Raw genomic sequence first — 18,885 nt, 5'->3', positions numbered from 1 at the left:
AATTTATATTAACTAACATTAGTATACATCAAGTATTATTATTTTTGTAGACCTTATATGATTATATATTTATAAATACTCATCATTTCAATTATTAAAATTATAGTATGAAACTAATAGTAAAAGACGACGTACTCAAAGTAATATAAGAATTATCTGATATGAATATGATTAATCAATGTAAAACATAATGATATATTACTTTATAATATATATATTAATGACACAATTTATATGTTATAAAATTATATATTACAAAGTTTCTATAACTAATCACTAATTGTAAATAATATGTTATAAAAACTAAAATAATAACTAATAAAGTTATTAATGGTAATAACATATTTTTAAAATTAAAAATTTTTTATAAAATGTTTAAAAAATTAATAATATGATTATGATTTTCATCTATTTTTATAAAATTAAAAATTTTATTATGTTATTTTCTTAAACTTTTTAATTTTATAACAATAATAAATTTGAAACTATTAATTTATAATTTACGATTCAATAAAGTTTTCAAAATATATAAAAAAGTAATAAGCAAAGGAAAACATATTTAAATTTTTAATACTATAAAACTCAATATGTATATATTTAAATTTATTAACATATTTCCTATAAAGGATTAATAAACTTTTAAAAAATTCTTTGTATTTTTACATTAAAAATTTTTAAAATAGTAATACTGATGAAATTCTCTAACGAAATATTTCGTTGGAAAATTTCTGTTGGTAATAGTTTTTTCAAGCGAAAAATTTTGTTGGAAAATTTAATGGAGTTTAAATTTTGATGATGCCTTAAATTTTCTAACGGATTTCTAATGGAAATCTGTCGAAAATTCCGTCTGAAAGTTTAGGGGAGTAAATTTTTTTTGCACCAAAAAAGATTTCAATGAATTTCTAATGAAAATTTTTCGTTGGAAAAATTTTCGTTGAAAATCTGCCGAAAATCCATAAGAAAAAGTTAAAATAAATTTCCGTTGGAAATCCATTGAAAATTTCCAACCAAATTTTTTCTGTCAGAAAAAACCAGTTTTCTTGTAATGTACGTTGTAGTGGAATCTCGTGATCGTCCAGGTGGTAAACTTGTAAGTTCAACTAGCACCTTTTTATATTTTTTCATAAGTTGCTGCACTTGGGAATGAATAATTGGATCAGCTTGCGGAGCCCTGATGGAATGCAGCTTTAACAAAATTCCTTCATTTCTTTTCTTAGTTGCACATTGCAATTGAGAGTTGCCAACCATTCTATTTTTTAAAACCTTCATTCACAATATTTTAACTTTTTTTCCACTCAATGTAAACCTCTTTACTAGTTTTAAAAAATCCCACATAATTGGTCTTAATGTGCTTAACCATTGGACACCTAACACAATGTCATAGCCCCCAAGGGGTTAAAACAATTTACAAACATTGGAACTCTTTGTAAATTTAATTGAGCATGAGAACATTTACCTGAGCTTGTTAAGTGTTCACTAGAAGCTACTATTATCTCAAATCTATTGCACGAATTCAGCTATAACCTCATCTTCCTTGCCACCCTTTCACTCATAAAATTATGAGTACTTCTAGAATCAATAAGAACAGTAATTGCCTTCTGATGTAGGCTCCCTATAACTTGCATGGTTTCTGGTGCATTGTTCTCGACCATAGCATGTAAAGAGATCTCTGGCATTTTGCTATTGTTGTCTTCAACTTTCATCTCCATATCTTCATTGTTGTCTTCTCGGCATGCTTGGATAAGGAACAACTTCTTGCACCAATATCCAAGAACAAATTTCCCATTGCATCTAAAACAAAAGCCTCTTCCGTCTACATTCTCTAACTTGCTTCGAAGTTAACATTTTTATCAAAGATTAGGAGGTGGTTGTAGAATTGGTAGTCATTGTAGATGTTAAACACGACTGCCCTTTTGTTGTGTTACACCTTTCATATAAACGTGCCAACCTAATAGCTAAGAACAATGTGGTGGGTTGATTGGCCTGCACATTGACTCGAATGGAATCAATTAGCCCACGAACGAAACAACTCACTTGTTGTGCCTACGGTAAGGTCCTAATCTCAACAAGTATTTTCTCGAATTAGGCTTAGTATTCTCTTACTATCTAGATTGAAGCGATTTGGCAAATTCTCTAAAAAGATCAAGAAATTGATTCAACCTCTTAACGCGCATAGAGCCTTTGCTTAAACTCTTCCCATGGCATGATTGTAGTCTTTTGTTTCAGAGTTTGGTACCAAAGTTGCGCCTCATCTTCTAAATGGAATGCAACTATTGAAACCTATTCGGACTCTGGAATAATATGGACACTAAAAAATGCTTCAGCTCTGCACAACTAACTCGTAGGATCTCTTTCACCATTATAATGCACAAAATCCAACTTACCCTCATTAGGTGCTAAAATGTTGTAAAAGTGAGTTTATAAAGCATTGTTGGATTGCCCACTATTGCCCTTTGCTGCAACTATTGAACCTTCACCATCCTCATGCATGTTGCCCTTAGATTTAAGGTCATCTAGACTCATGCTAAGCTGCCCAAACAGATTGTTGATGCGCTCCATTATTTGATGTTGGCCGAAGGAGAGTAATGCCATTCAATTTTTCGACCTGCTCCACCCACTCATCCATGCCTGTGCTCTAATACCACTTTAATATGGACTACTTTTTTTGTTTAAGGGAACCTATGATGAAAATAAAAATAAAAGATGATTGGTTTGATGGAGGAAATTATGACCTTAGCTTAATACTTAAATTGAAGATTCAATGATGATACTTCCATTTATTGAGAGTCTTTAAATAAACTTTACATCTAACAAAATAGCAAATAAATAGGAACTAAATAGTAGATAAGTAGGAACTACTCCTACTGACTAGGAAATTAATTAGCTAACCTCCTAATAGCTCTAGGACTTATTCAATTAACAAACTTTTAAAATGTAAGAACCTAATCTGCAATTTATCGAGCATTTTCCCTAGAAGTAGTTAAAGAACCATCAAAATATAAGTTTCATTCTTTTCTTTTGCATTTATAGAACATACCTCTTCATGAAATTTATTTGAAATAATATCATGTATAACTTCTTTCAAATAAAATGAGAAGTGTGTTAACAAATCTAAAAGGGTAAAAGACTTAAAAGCTTTTGGCTGAACAATTGATATATCAACTTCTCTCTTTAAAGGAAGCCATTTTGTTATTCTTGATAGAGAAGGATTAGAGTGTAAGAATTTGGTAGGATTTGACTGAGTCACTATTATGAGTTTGTATCCAAAAAGTAATGTCTGAGTTTTTGAATTATGTAAACCAAGGAAAGATTGTAATTCTCCACACATAATTCAACTCACTATTATGTAAACATTTACTTAAATAGTACACAGGACGTTCTTACCCATCCACTTCTTGTACAAGTTAGACACTTATTAAATGTGGAGTTAAAATGAGATGCAACATCATTGGTTTGTCTTTGATAGGCAGGTCATCATTGCTTGAGAAGTTAGAATTTTATTAATCCTCTCAAATGCTTTCAATTGCTTTTCACCCTAAGCAAATGGTACTTCTTTCTAAAGGAGAATTTGAAAAGGCATACTGATTTCTCTTAAAGTTGGAATGTACCTCCTAATGTAAGAGATTTTCCCCACAAGTTTTTGAGTTGTTTCTAATTCACTAGAGGTGGCATAGATTGAATAGCTTTTAACTTTGTAGGATCAACATCTATACTTTTTCTATGAACCACAAAACCTAAAACTTCACAATAATGACTTCAAATGCGCACTTCATAGGATTTATGCTAAATGTATACTTTTTGCACTATTTAAACACTCTTCTTTTATCCATTAACTGATCAGAAGTTCTTGTAAACTTTATCACTATATCATCTGCATAGTCTTTCACGTAGTTGTATATCATGTCATGGAATATTGTTGTCATGGCATGCAAATTCATTGCACCTTCATTCTTTAATCCAAATGGCATGACAATATTATAAAAATTACCAAATGGAGTTTTAAAAGTTGTCTTCTTTGCATCATTTGGTGTCATTTTTATCTAGTTGTATCCACTACAATAGAATATCTCATGCCCAATTGTAACGTCACCTAAAGTGTCAATATTTGAAAGAGAAAAGTCATCATTTGGACATGCCTTATTTAGATCTTTAATATCTACATTTACCTGAATTGTTCCATTCTTCTTCTTTTGCAAGTGAATCATGTTTGCTAGCCAAGTAAGGTAGTGTAACGACTTGATAAACCCAACCTTAAAGAGTTTATTGATCTCCTCATTTATCTAGCTCTTTATCTTATGACAAAATAGTCAAGCATGTTACTTGTCTGATTACTTCTAGGAAAGATATGTAACTCATGGGTAATGTGGTTTTTCTCCAATACATGTATCTACTCATAAGTCTAAGCAAACATATCTTGAAATTCTCTTAATAGTTGATTTAATGTAACTCTTTGTTTACCAAAAAAGATCTTGCTTATAAATAATGGTTTGGTTATCTTTCTTTTTTCAGCCATATTTATCACCTTCAACTCATCATTTCAAGACTTGGGTAGGTCTCGAAGTGTCCTACTGTAGTAGCTCCACATACTTCTTCTCTGTTCACTTCCACTTGAAAGGCAAGATAGTAATTCGTCTAGTGGTTCCCATTGTATGAAGTTGGAGAAAATGCTTCCCCAGACCCCGCACCCCATCAAAATTAGTAAATTGCTTTCCCATCTTCAAGTGTAAAAGGTCACCTTAGTAAATGACCTTTTTTTCTTTTTTACTTATCTCCATAAGTGCTTTCTTGTCTTCTCTTCCCACATTGCTTATTTTTCTTTCCATTGTTCTCTACTTTCTTCTAAAAATACTTTTCCTATCGCGAAAGTGGAACACTCATGGATTAAGCAATAGTTATTTTCTCATATTTTGCTAGATTTTTAAAGAAAAAAACTTTCGAACAATTCACCTGCTATCATTTGAACGATGTCTTAGTGGCTAGAATGAAAATTTCTTTCCTTTTTTTAATGATCCTTTATAGGAAGGAATGATGTCGTATATGTGTAAGAATTTTTTTATTCTTTTGAGAGCATGTTAAGCCATAATCGCATCAATAACATAGAAGCAAATATAATCTTGAATTGACACCATCTTGAAATTCATCATCACTTATCCCAAAGTCGTGATCTCTTTATTGTTAGAAGAAGTGATGGTCATAGGGCAACGTAAACTCTTCAAATCTAATTTCATCACTTCTAAGGTGAAGAAGGTTATGAGATTCATTGAAAACCCATAATAAATATATGTTCTCATAATAAGATTTTCATTGTTAGTGCTTTCCATGTAAGGAGGTGATTTTGGTTAATATTTATTCTCTAAAGAATTATTTCACAACATAATATTATACAGAGAATAATGAGAACAACTAATACAAGTAAAATAACTACTTCACATAGAATAACCATTTCATATGGAGGGTAGTGAAAGCAACCTGGAATAAGTGGCAGGGTTCATAGGTTACTTTGATTTTAGGATGTTTCGAATAGTTTGGCTTGGTGGCTCAGATATGGAGATAGTTAAGAAGTCTTCTCTTAAGCTTTTGCTGAAGATCAACCAAGCCCTAGGGTAATGAGTTAGAGGAAATAAATATGGCAAAAAAAGGAAAGACGATTAAGCCACTTTTCATAAGCAAGAGCTTTTCTCGTGAGTAAAGAATTGCATTAATTGAGTTATTGAGAGAATTTCAAGGTGTGTTTGCTTGGACTTATTAACAAATGTTTGGACTGGAAAAGAACCTCATTACTCACGAGTTACACATTTCTTAGCAAAGTAAGCTAGCAAAGCAATATACTTGCGTATTTCACCATGAAATAGAGAATCAGATAAAGGAGGACATTAACAAACTTCTCAAGGTTGGATTCATCATACCCATACGTTATCCTACTTGGTTAGCAAATGTAGTTCTTGTGAAGAAAAAGAATGGAACAATTCAGGTATGTGTACATTTCATAGATTTGAACAACGCATGCCCAAAAGATGACTTTCTTCTTCCCAATATTAATACTTTAGTAGATGCTACAATTGGTCATGAGATGTTCTCCTTCACAGATGGATTCAGTGGATACAATCAAATAAAGATGGCACAGGGAAGATGAAGAGATAACAACTTTTAGAACTTCATTTGGTAATTTCTATTACACTGTGATGCCATTTAGATTAAAGAATGCAAGTGCAACCTATTAATGTGCCATGATAGCAATCTTCCATTACATATGCATGACTATATGGAAGATTATGTAGATGATATAGTGGTGAAGTCCAAGAAGGCTCCCAATAACCTTGAAGACCTGAAAAGAGTATTTGAACGGTGTAAAAAGTACAATCTTTGCCTGAATCTTTAAAGTGTGCATTAAGAGTAACGGTCCGAAAATTCTTGGATTTTATGGTTCATAGAAAAAGCATAGATGTTGATCCTGCGAAGATAATGGCTATTCAATCCATTCTGTCTCCAATGAATTAGAAACAACTCAAAAGTTTATTGGGAAAAGTCTTTTATATTAAGGGATTCATTCCAACTTTAAGAGAAATCCTTGTGCCTTTCAACTTTTGCTTGAGAAAGGTGTTCCATGCACATGGGATGAACCACAATAACTATCATTTGAGAAGATAAAAAAGATTATTATTTCTCTTACAACAATGACCATGCCTATCAAAGGAGTGCCAATGATGTTGTATCTAACTTTTACTTCACGTTCAATTGGTGCTTTACTTGTACAAGAAGTGGATTGAGAAGAAAAACCTATACACTACCTAAGTAGATGCTTACACGAAAGTGAGTTAAATTATCCACTTATGAAGAAGTAATGTCTTGCTTCGATGTACGCAACTCAAAAGCTCTGATATTATTTCTTGGCTTACAAGCTCATAAAAGTGACAAAGTTAAACCCCATAAAGTTCTTATTCTCTAAGTCAACTTTATCTAGAAGAATAACAAACCGGGTTCTTTTATTGGGAGAATTCGATATATTAGTTATTCAACCGAAAGCTATCAAGTCTCAAGCTCTTTCAAATTTGTTAGCATATTTCCATTCTTAATTTGAAAAAGTTATTCTTGATGCTATTCCAGCTGAATTTCATGAAAAGGTATGTTCAGTGAATATAGAAAAGGGGAATGGAATCTATACTTTGATGGTTCTTTAAACAATTTTGGAGGAGGTGATAGAATAGTTCTCATTCCAGTAGGTAAAGAAGATAACTCCTTTATACAAAATTCTAAGTTAACCTCATCTCATTTAAGTAAAAGTCATATCTCATTGAAAGAAAAAGATCTATATGTCTTAAAGCATCAAGTAAAGATGGGAATTCTTAAATTTTAGTTTATAGTTAAACTCTTTAGAGTCAGGTAGAGGACCTATCTCTTTAGCTTTCAAGCTAGATTTCCCATGCACTAATAATCAAGTAGACTATAAAGCATTAGCTTTGGGTTTGTACAAGGCAACAACAATCGGAGTAAGCAATTTTTGCATTCATGGAGATTCCAATCTTATTGTGAAGTAGACCAATGGTGAGTTCTCCTTAAAAGAGATGTGAACATACTCCAAGAACTATAAACTGTTATGCAGATACACTTGTTACATTGGCTTCTGAAATCCATATTCCAAAGAAAAACAAAGTATTCATGTAGTTGTACCCAAGAAGACTATCCCACGTCCATTTAGTGAGCTATTACAACCTCTAAATTATGAAGAAAAGGATTGGCAAAAATGTTGGTATGAGCCTTGCAAGTTAATCTCTGGTTGTATGAGAATTACCTTTTGAGTTATTCATGCATGACGTTTTATTAATTTATAATAATTATGAGGTAATTCTTTATCCATTGATTTGTGATTTAATTACTTTTTGTAGTTATGTAGATAAAGACTATGGAACTATATATGCCTTGTAAAGGAATTGTATTGGGATACAATTATGAGATCCTTATGCATAAAAGCATTATTTCTAAAAGTTTCTGATCATTGTATTATTGAGACAGGGCATCAATAATACTCAATGATCGACACATGCTATGTTCCTTACTTGTGAAGTAAGCAATTGCTCTCATAAGTTGAAGTACAAAGATACTTAGAACTAGCATGTGGGTACTTGCTATGGGAGAGCGAGTTTACTAAACATGACCAACCATGAGAAGTGCGTTTGATATCTCACTCAAGTGTCTATGCAATACTTCTCATGTGTTAATTATGTAACTACTCCCTAGACTTGAGACATCAGGTTGTCTTGTATGTAGAGTACTATGCTTTGATTTCATTCCTACGGGTGCCTAGCCAAGTATGCCAAAACAAGATATTTTTATGTATAATATGAAGCATATGAAGGCAAATGAATAGTCAAGATAGGAATCATCATCCTAAGTGATTCAAGAGGAAATATCTCATTAGTTCTTGGTTGACATTAGCTTAATCAAATCCTTGGCTAAGGTGATTAGGAGATTATGAAATGAGTTTCATAAGTCTCCATAAAACTAACAATCTAATTGCAACAACAAATATGGAGGTTAATAAGAGTAGGCACTACACCAAGCTCTTATCATCTCCAAGATATATAATGAGGGAATGAATTACACTGATAAACTGTACACTGAAAGATTGTCAAAGAAATCTTTGACTCTTCTAACAATTGGGTGGCCATAATGGATTGCTAGATGCTAATCTTGATCTATGGAATTGAATTAGTTAATTTGAAATTGAATATGATTCATTTAACTTAATTAATTGATAAAATTATAATTCAATTTGATTGCCAACACGTTAGGAACCTAATGGGTCACACACAAATATTGCAACTTGGATTAAATTGAGAATGTGATGATTCAAGTTAAACTTAAATCAAATTCTAGGTTTTAACTATTAAGGACTTAATTAAAAGAATTTAATTAGGAATTAATTAAATATTATAATTGTTATAATATTAAGGACTTATTTTGTAAATTTTAATAAGTCTAATAATAAAATTAAACCTAGATATAAATATCACATTATAGCCATTATTTTATGTGGCAACAAAAAAAACTAATAGTTTTTCTCTTAAGTGTTGTCACTCTTGAGAGGGTTTTTTAGAAAATTTCTTCATTGATTCTTTATTGAAAATTAAAGAAGAAAATAAGACAAAAGTTGTCCACTTGTTAGCACGAGCCCATGGCATAAAGCTCTCTTCTTGAGAAGGATCTATTACGATCGTGAGTGCAACATTGAAGGCCAAGTGATTGAGTGGCTGGGATTCTTTTACACAAGATAGTGTTCACTTTTTTTGGCACTAAAAGAAATCTATTTGATTAAAATATCTTTTGGAAAGGTAAAAACTTTTTTATGATTTTCAATGGTATTTAACTTTGCGTAAACAATCAAGGTGATCCAAAGGTAGGAACATTGTTTTAAATTTGTTTCAATTTTTGTTAATCTACTGTATTGATGTTCTAATAATATCATTCCTAGCAGGAAACCTATCATAGAAGAGATGCTTAATCTATGTTCTGCTGCTATTCCCTGCTTGAAACACTTCATTTTAATTCATGGTACACTTCACCATAAAGGCAATAATAGAGTTTTAGAAAGATGTATTTCAAAGCAAGAGCCAAAAGAAAGAGTAAGAATAGCTCATGAACAATGGTGTGGGGAGAAAAGACCACCTTTACATCACTTACTCCAAATAGTGGGATATTTCTGACCATCTATATCTAAAGATTATCTACAACTTTAAAAGTCTTGCACTAGATGTTCTAAACCACCCGATGTACAAAAATGTCATTTTGTGGGAAGCGTTGGCAATTGACATAGGCTTTATATTGATTTTCTCCAAAATGGGATTGCACCATTTAACTTTCAAGGTGCAAGACAACTTAAGAGAAGAGCTCAACATTTTTTTCTCAAAAGGAATGACTTGTTCAGACTTTCATTTGCAATAACACCATTAAAATGTGTTTCTTCAACTGATGTCAATCCATTGTTGGAAGAAGTGCATGCAAGTAGTAGTGGAGAACATGAAGATGGGAGAAAGCTTTATTAAAAGCTTTTGAATCTTGGGTATTATTGGCTTACTATGGAAGTAGATGCAGTGAATTATGCGAAAAAGTGTTACCCGTGTCAAGTTCATGGGAATGTTGTACATGCTTTGGTTGTACAACTTCATAGTATTACTACTCCTTGGCCTTTCCTTACTTAGGTGTTTGATTTGATTGGACTCATCAATTGTCACGACCCGAAACTCCCCTCGAGCCCATGACAATCGTTGCGGTGCCTCGATGGACACTCATTTTTTGAAATACCAATCGGAACCCCACAAGGCTTAATATCAGTTTCTCATTTCCCCCGGTGAGTAACCGTTGCTAAATTTTATGTTTCAAAGGATTTTGAGCTATTTCCAACTTAAAACAAATAAAATAAAAGTTTTTGTCTCACATGAGCATTTTGATCATTTTTCACTGAAAAATTTTGAAACCAGTTAAAAATTTAGTAAGCAAGTACTAATCGCATAATTCACATTCAAAAACAAGTTTAAGCATCTAAAACCTTTATTTAAAATGAAATTATAATTATTTGAACATAATGAGAAGATAAAACAAAATGTTCAATAAAATGATTTATTTTTTTATAAACAGTAATTTTAGAGTTATATGTAAATATTTTTTTATAACATAAAAGCAAAATAATTTCATTCATACTATGACACAGTAAACCAATGCATTTAAATTAATTTAATTTAATTTACAATATCAAGCGGGCCCACGAATGACTAAAAGTGAGGAAAATGGTGAACCTACAGTTCAGAGGACGCAAGTCTAATGGAAGCCCTCAATGGAATCAGCTATCTACAGTCTACTCTGAGCTTGAAATGGGTGGAAAGGAGGGTGATGAGATTATAAAATCTCAGTGAGTAAACAAACATCATTTAAATAAGCTAAAGCCAAGTAAAAGGAGACAATTAAAGTATCTCATCATTTTAAGTATTTCACAATTTGAAAATTTATCCCAACCCATGCAAACGGTTGTATTTCATTTAATTTCTCATTAAGGCTTATGACTTCCATAAACATTTGGCTCATGTCATCAAATAGTACTCGATAACGCCTTCATCAGAGGCGTACACTCGAGCCCGCCAAGGTTGTTAAAATTTCATCTATACGTAAAACATATTTTTAGTTTGAGAAAAACACAACCGTTCCTTGACGTTAGAGGAGTTCATCATCACGAGGTGGTTCGACGTGATGTGAACTCTATCCATATCTCAGGAGATACCCTACGCGCCTCTCCGACCGAGGTACATATATATATATCCGGATTTTGTGCCCCTCTAATAGGTTGGTCCACAGAATTCGCCCACTGCAGCAAGCTAAACCTACCATACAATAAAATTCAATAACATGATATGACAATTATTGTAATTCACAGCCTTTCAAGACTAAATACATATTTAATACATTTCAACACAAATATCAATTCAGCCATTCATGCAAATATTGTCATAAGCCATTCGATTTCAAATCATAAATTTACAATATAACAAGTTGTCTCCAATTACTCTATTTTTCAAAATCATTATTCGATTTTAAGATAATTTATAAAATCCTTTCATGTAAATACATTTTGTTTGTAAAACACAAAGATTTACTATTTAAACTCATTTTCAAAAATTTCACCAAAATCGAATAAAAATATACTTTAGATAATTAAAATGATAGTAAGGTTACTCACCTCACAATAACGGGATTTCTACATCGCTATTGATTCATATACGTGTATAATTATACCTAATTGCCTGTCACCTACTTCGTTCAACACTCTTTCCTAGCAACCATTTAAATTCAATACACTTAGTGCATCAACTCTATTTTTCTATCTCATTCTATTATAAATCCACTCACCTAATTCATATCTTAATATATTTTTACTATAAGAAACATGCCATGTGTCAAGCATGAATATTTTATTATTTTCCATTAAAATCAGCCCATATTTATCCCATTCTTCTTCTTCATATTCGGCCAAGACAAAAGGAAAGAAAAGAAAGACAAGAACAAAACCTAGGTGGAGGATTTCAAGGGAAAAGTGTGGATTTTCAAGGAAATCAAGTAAAAAAAGGTGAAATTTCTTGTTTTTAGTTTATGAACTATTTTTCCTATGTATTTTTCCTTAATTTCCATGGTTGAAAAGCATGCTTTCATGGTGAATTCATGGCTGGTCAAAATGGGTATGGAGAGAGAATGAAGTTGGAATTGTTTGATTTTAAGTTATGTTAGTGATTAAGGTTAGTTTAGCATATTTAGAAGTAAAACAATAAGAAAAGAATCCATTTTCCCCATGAACCTTCAATGGCCGAACCCTATGTGAAGTGTAGAAGTAATTAATTGATTTTGTGATCAAGTTAATTGGTTGAAAAATTGATGAAATGATGATTTATGGTGAGAAAATGGAATGAGAAAATTTTTAGTGATAGTGCACCACAATGGCCGAAATTTTCAAGAAGAATTGTGAAGGTTGTTAGGCTGAATTTTAGATTATTGGAATTGTATTTAGTGAATTGAAATATTAGAAATGAAATGGAGCAATTTGGAGCCAAATTGGACACAATTGTCATTTAATCAGGTAATAGGTCGAATTAGGTCAGCACCGCATTTAAGTGGTAGTTGGATAAGTTGCATATCATATCATGCATATGCACCGAGCCTGAATTGATTTTATAATGGTCAAGCATTAATGTGGTGAATTATGTATTGTACATTGTGGATAGGTGGTGAGCAAATTACACTGGTAAAAGTATAGAGATTGTGCTTGAAGATTGAGATTATGAGTACATTGACTCCTAGAACTGTGAGTAAACCTATCATCGTCTTAATTATCTAGAGTAGTTTTATACAATTGTGTGATTTTATGAAAAATGGATTTAAATGGTAAATTGCTATGTTTTAGGAGAAATTGTGCTTTCATAAAATGATTTTATAAATTTTATGAAAAATTGAATATTGGTTTTGAAAATAGAGTAATTGGAGACTGCCTGCTTGTGTTGTAAATTTATGGTTTTAAATTGAATGGCTTATGACAATAAATGAGCATGAATGGCTAAACTGATTTTGGTGTTAGAATTATTTGTACTGTGTATTCAGCCTTGAGAGGTTAGGTTGCGATAAATTGCCATGTCATGTAAAAAAAGATTTTATAAATCATGTAGTATATAAAATAATCCATAGTCACTACAGTGGTGGGGGTTTCTATGGACTGCCTATGAGAGAGGCACGGTAACCCAATTATATATTTACCTCCGGGGGGAGATGTTGGATGAAGTATCTCCTGAGGTAAATATTTGAGTGCACTTCACGTGGACCACCGCGTGAGAGTGAAACTCAGCCAACGTCAAGGCATGGCTAAAATTTTGGATGTAAAGACATTTAACAGCCTTGGCGGACTCGGTTGGGATAACCCTCGATCAAGGTATCCCTGATAACTGAGTATGAGAATGATTTTTGGCACGAGCCAAGCTTTTCAGGAAATCATAAGCCTAGTTGTTTATTTGGTTGAAATGAGTTGAAAGGTAATGAAATTATAATATGATGACTTATTTTAATTCGTTTCCATTTACTCGCCTTTAGATAGTTTAGATGGTGTTTGTTTACTCACTAGGATTTTATAATCTCACCACTCTCTTTTCCTTACATTTCAGGCTCGTGGAATTCCATAATTAGCTTACTTTGACAAGGACCTTCACTTGGACTTGAATAGGCAAAAGCTATAGGTTTTCAGCTTTTGATATATTTTGGTTAGATGTGGGCCCATGTGTAACTATAAAAATAATTTTATGCTTTGGTTATTTGCTTTATAGTATATATGAATATAATTAACTTTTACGCTATAAGAATTATTTACTAATAGCTTTATAAAAATTATTTTACAAGAAAATAATTTATTTTATTGAATATTTTTATTATATTCAAATGGTCAAATTTTCACTTCAAATAAACGTTTTAGATATTTAATTTATTTTTAAATCACTAAATATATATTTTATGCTTACCTACTACATTTTTAGCAAGTTTTGAGATTTTCGACGAAACATGACGAAAATGCCCCTGTGAGCCAGAAAACAATATGTTATGTTTTGATTTGGAAATGACTCATAATCCTTTGAATTACGATATTTGATAACTATTGCTCATCGAGGAAGTGCGAAAGCTGATACGAGAGCCTTGCGAGGTTTCGATTGGCATTAGGGGTGAAAAATGTCTATCGAGGCTTCACGGCGATTGTCACGGGCTCGATAGGGAGTTCCGGGTCGTAACAATTAGAGTAACTCTAGCATCATCAGTAGCAACTCCAACAACATAACAACCTCAACATTCGAAGTAATTCATCAACACTAGCATCATGAATAACCTCAAAATTCAGAGTAGCTTTAAGGAAAACTTCAACAATAGGAGTAGTTCAGTGTCAGGAATAACCTCATCTTGAGTAACCTAAGGAGTAAGAATGATCTTAGTTTCACAAAAAAAAAATGAAACAACATCAATTAGAGTAACATAATAATATGTTTCTACCTGATTTATTTTGTAAATTTGAGCATGAGTTGGAAATAAAATTTTCGAATCAACAAAATCATCAAAATGGTTGGCTCACCCTTAATTTCAGCCTCGTCAATATCAACAGACTGATCATCAGATTCATCACTATGTTCAAAGTCACATGATTCCTCTTCAATCTCAACTTTAAAAGTCTATTTCTTTTCAACCGAGTTAAGTTTTACTCTTACAATTGATTTTTTCTAAAAATAAATAAATAAATAAACAAAATAAAAAAAAAGGTAAAAGAAGCAAAAGATGAATCTACTTCTTGATAGGCATGTTTATCTTTTGTTCAATGAGTAGGAGCATGAGGAGCAACGTCTTCTTTTTCATTTATATTTTTCTTCTTTATAAGAGGAATTAAACACAATGATACATTGGGGTTACTTACATGAGAAGTGTAGAAACTAGCTTTGGGATTAGCTAATGGCACAATAAAAGATCTTCATTCGTCAAGACACTTTCTCTAATAAGCAAACTATCAATAAGGTTAGATATCATCTCTATAAAAAACTAGGACAGTACAACTCTTACTACTATCTAAATGAAGTTAAAGTCTCGTTATGAGAAATGAGAAAACACAAGAAGAAAAACTGATAGATGAAAAAGAGTCAGGCGGAGTTGGCTAGTCAAACCCAAATTGGTGTGTCATTTTATAAGGAGAATACACCTCGACGAAAGGAAAGTCTCCATCTCCACTTGAATTAGAACTCTCAATCATAGAAGGAAATCTTGAAATTGTGAACCCATACACAAAAGTTAATACCTCGTGAGCTTATCCTTCTAGATTGTGGTGAGTGGCAATCATTATAAATTCCAAAATCACTGAATCCACTTTTAGGTTGCACATAAGGTTTGAGATTGAATTCCTTAGTCACAGTTATCATTTAAAGAACGTTACCTTTTGAAGCCTAATCATGTCATGCCTAAGCCTTATAGTTGTTCCCGGATAAGGGGTTATTCACGAAAAAAAAAATGTAAAATGATATGCATTAGGCACAAGAGCGCAAATACCAAACTTTTTCGATAAACACATTTGAATGAAAGAAGCATCCACATAAGTCAAAATTTTGTAATGCCCAACTGACTCGTCAGTTTTAAGTTGGTACAAGTTTAGCCTCTAATATAGAGATCTTAAATACAGTGGAGCAAAAGGAAAACGTATTCTTTTAACAATCTTTATTGCTAAAAGAACGATTGTTGAAGACCATCATCTAGACATCTTGGGAATATGTGTCATGCCAACCAAAATATTATTAAAACCATTAGCTCGTGCTCATGATTTTGGTATTCAGGAGGGCCAATCTTAACTCTTTTAACATTGAACTTTTTATAAATTACCTCTACCTAATGGGAAAAACTGTGTAACTTTTGAAATTTTACTTAGACTCTTGAGTAGATCGAGGAACGAGTCTTGAATACATACTTTCTCTTTAGAAAGCTTGATAAAGTGAAAATCATGCTTTCCCATACAAGGAAGTTCCAAGAGAACACACACATTTTCCAAAGTGAAAGTAAGTTCCCCCATGCTGTAATCATAATATGAAAAAAATGCTCCACCTTGTAAGAATAGCACGCTATACATCCATCATTTTCTTTCAACGAATGTTGAGCTTTGAGATGACACATACAACATCAAGTATTCAAGCAATTGAGAGAAGTTTAACATAAGTAAGATTCTTCAACACTTTGTTTTTCCATTCATCCCAACCATGAACAATTGAGAATTGGAGCCTAGCTTAGTAACGAAAAGTGAAAACTCACCATGCTCAAACCTGAACTTCAGAATTGATAGTCTTAGGATACCAATTCTTTAATGAAAAGGTGCTTTTGAGCATAGATGATCTGATCATAGCCAACGGATTCAGAAAGATGTGCGTCAACTTGTCTGGCACGAATTTCTTCCCAAAACGATCTTTTTTTCTCTCTAATAATTTCATTTTCCCAATTTTCAAAAATAGGAAGAACTTTACCATTCTTTTTTACTCTAATCCTTTTGGGAGAAACTACTTCGAAAGTAGTATTCTTCTTTTCATGTGTAGTGGACTTTTTCCTTATTGCAGCCATTTTAGGTTCACCATAATAGATCTTTAGGGGGAAACACATCCTAGGCATAGAGGAAGATGGAAAAGGAAGCTTACAAACATGATCATGGAAAAAGAGATAAATATATATACGCAATAATTTTTCATTATTTATTTATTAAGTTTAAAAACACAACAATAATAGCAATAACAAAGTAAAACAGCAAAACTTATCAAAATTATAGATTTTGATATTGTTTTGATTTTTAATAATATATAATAAGAAAGTTGTAAATATGCAGTATAAATATATATAATAAAAAATAATAAATAAGTAAAACAAAAAAAAAAGAAAAAATTTGTAGCTTCAAATAATAATAATAATAGAAAAGCTTGCGACACATGCAGCAAGCTTCAATTAAAAAGCTCGAGGCACAAAACAAAAGGCTCGCGGCAATTAAATGAGAAAAAGATATCCCTGCATTATTTTGCTTGTCTTACATGTCTTTTTGGCTCAACTTTTTTTTCAGCTTATTTACCTCTTAAAAGCAAAAGTTAGGCCAAATAAGATTTTGAGAAACTCTTAAAAAAAGTAATTGTTTTAAATAACAAAATCTAAGAAAAAAACCTTCAAGAAAAGCCCTAAAAAGGAGTTTTTTGTTCTTTTCTTTTAAAAACACGCAAGCTTTTAAGGAAAATTTTTCATTTTATTCCAAAAATGTTCTCATTTATTAAAAACAATCCCAACATTACGTTCTCAAAAAATACCCCCTCTCTCTCAATCAATCTCCCTCTCCTCTCCATCTTTTTGCAAATGGCCCCTCTCTCTTAATCGATCTCCCTTTCCTTTCCTTTCTTTTTCTCTGCAAATCACCCCTTTCAAAAAAAAAAAAAAAGTCCCCATCTATTAAAAATAAACCTTTTATAGTAATTTTAACCAAAATTAGAGTTTATATAAGTTGTTTTGTCAAACAGTTTATCTATAAAAAAAGCTTATAAAGTAAACTTACCAAATAGTTTTAACTTAATTTTTAAAGCTATTATATTTCATAAGAACTTCATAATAGTTTTTAAGTTAAAAAAAAGTCAGGTCAAATAGGTTAAGTCTAAAGACAAAATCCATGTTCCAAGAAGAATTATTTTTCCTTTGGTTATCAAAATAGCTTTTTCTTTAATTTTTGTCGTCTTTCTTCTAAAATCATAAAATACGTTTATTTGTCTGAGTATATATATATATAATTTCTCTTTTAGTGAAAAAGCTTCATCATATGCATGAAAGAAATTTTTATTTCATATTTTAATTTAAAAAAAATTCATGCAATGGACAACAAGCAAGAAAAATTATAATTTTTTTTGAAAAGTAAGAAATTACAAGAAGAAGGAAAAAAACTTACTTGCAAAAGGACCAACTTTGCTTTGAATTTGTTTTTCTTTGAATTATGCTTTACTTTGAATTTAAACGAAGAAAATTGTTCATAGTAACTTCGTATTTATAAGGCACATAGAATTAAGGTTTTAATGAGAAAGAATAACTTTCTTTTGACCACTTGTATCTTGAAAATCTTATTTTATATGAAAAACATATTATTACATAATCAATCAAATATTACACAAGATATTAGCATCACACCTTACACAAAATGGTAACATGTTACTACTTAAGGCATTACTATTTAAAGTGTTATTGTCGAAGGCGATATTGCTTGAGACGTTACTACCTAAGGTGTTACAGTACAATGCGTTATAGTACAAAATAAAACTTTTCACTAAATAAATGCATAAGAATTATTTTTAAGTAAGAATTCTTATACAAGAGGTAAAATATAGATACTTGATTTTAGTTAATATTTATTTTTTAAAGGTATGCTTGGTTGGGAAAAATGGAATAGTCATTTCTCCTCTATTCTCATTCTTGAGATAAAGCTACATTCGAGTCAATGGAATAGTTATTCTTTGGAATAGCCATTCCAAGAGAAGCTTGAATAGCCATTACCAAGGCCTCCCTTGATAATGGCTATTCCAAATTGTTGGGAATAAGAAAAAAAATTATTAAACAAATATATCATTTAACAATTTAAAAAACTACATTATAAAAAAATACTAAACTTATTTTTTTCTCTCTCTTCCTCACTCCTCTCTCTAAAGCAAAGAAGACAAAATATTTTACTTCATTTAAAAAAAAGAAAATAAAAATATTTAAATATTATTTAATATATTAATATTATTTAACTATAACAAATATTATAAAGAATATTATTTAATATTATTATTTGAATAT

The sequence above is a fragment of the Theobroma cacao genome, chromosome 2 (genome assembly GCF_053813885.1).
Source record: "Theobroma cacao isolate CCN51 chromosome 2, ASM5381388v1, whole genome shotgun sequence".
NCBI classification, from domain to species: Eukaryota; Viridiplantae; Streptophyta; class Magnoliopsida; order Malvales; family Malvaceae; genus Theobroma; species Theobroma cacao.
This window is presented reverse-complemented; position numbering follows the sequence as displayed.